The sequence below is a fragment of the Dipodomys merriami genome, unplaced genomic scaffold, assembly GCF_024711535.1.
Source record: "Dipodomys merriami isolate MVZ:Mamm:240054 unplaced genomic scaffold, mDipMer1.0.p SCAF_123, whole genome shotgun sequence".
NCBI lineage: Eukaryota > Metazoa > Chordata > Mammalia > Rodentia > Heteromyidae > Dipodomys > Dipodomys merriami.
The window spans coordinates 3,095,880-3,097,295 of NW_027202527.1; the positions used below are offsets into that span (position 1 = coordinate 3,095,880).

Below are 1,416 nucleotides of genomic sequence, written 5' to 3' on the forward strand. Positions count from 1 at the left end.
GCTGAACAAAAGGGTGAGGCTGTGAATTTAAGCCATAGTTACTGGAACATAAAAGAAAAAATAAGTGAGTATGAGGCCAGGTGTAATGACACTCACCTGCACTCTTAAGTAAATAGGAGGATCACTATCTAACGCTAACCCTGAGCAAAAACCCTAAGACCCTATCTGAAAAATAACAAAAGCCAAAAAGGGCTAGAGGAGTAGCTAAGTGATAAAGTATTGCCTAGCAAGTGTAAATCATTTGAGTTCAAACCCCAATCCTGCCAGAAACAAACAACAAAAACCTGTCCACATGGTTTGTCCCTTGATAGGTTTGGACAGAGAAAGATGCAAGAAGCCATGTCATTAGAGTCTAAGACACACTCATTGACAACATTCTTACAGAGTGCAGCCACCTATAAGTCCTCCTTCTGGTTTCTCTTCTGTGCTTTGTAAATATATATGTCTTTTTCAGAATCATAGTGAACCTTACAGTAAATTGCCTCTCCAGCATCGCTAAGAAGTTATTATCCCCTTCATAGCAGATTCAGCAAGCTAAAAGAATCACGGAGTGATTGCTACAGAGATATTCCAGTGTGCGAAGAAGATCTGTGAATGTTTATTCTAAATATATGATATCAGCTCCAAGTATCAAGTAGAATTCTCCAGGTGAGAAACTCCCCAGATTCTGGCCCCAGGTCAGATCCTTAACAACTGCTTTGGTTCAGATATAGGGAGGTAAGTTGGCTTGAACATTTGATTTAAGAAACTCTAAGGCTACTTTTCAGTCGGTGATAGTCACATGAGCACCCAGCAGGGCAGCCACTATGCCCACCAGCCCCGTGCCAGCACCCAGCTCCACAGCAGAGCAGCCCCTGAGCTCCACTGTGCCCATCTCCAGATATGTAGAAAGAATGATGGCCGAATCCCACACCACAGCCGCCACTCCCAGGTGTCTCCAGTCCTGCCGGATCTGGATCATGCGCTTTGCAAAGAAGAATGTGGCAAGAGGCTTGTGGAATTTCTGGAGCCCCATTCCTGACTCCTCTTAAGGTACCAGGGCGATTGGGGGTGGCGGGGGGCCGCAGGAGTCCGGTCCTCTGGTGAGAACCCGGCTCAGTGAACGAAGCCCCACGTCGGCACGGCCTCTGGGAGGCTCTGGAGGGTGGTGAGCCAAGGGTCGTGTAGGGCTCGCCAGCCTCCAGAAGGGCCGACCCATGCTGGGCCGCGGAGCTCCAGGATCCCGGTCAGGGGCAGGGGTGTCAAGTGAGGAGGCAGGTCCACAGGGTCCCTTGAGGCGCCCTCTGGATCCCGGACTGCCAGCAGCCTTCGGGGCCCGCTAGGGACGCCCGAACCCCGGCTCGGCCACCTCACTCCTTATTTTAGTGGTAATGGTTTTCCCTTTCACTATTAAGCTTAAAGGCAGCAGATCACTGT

The 1,416-nt window shown here is 49.9% G+C and overlaps 1 pseudogene; it reads right to left on the bottom strand.

Annotated features, from left to right (window-relative positions):
- Window positions 1-395: 395 nt before the first annotated feature.
- On the bottom strand, window positions 396-1,198 carry LOC138823804 (protein N-lysine methyltransferase METTL21A pseudogene; annotated as a pseudogene).
- Window positions 1,199-1,416: the final 218 nt, after the last annotated feature.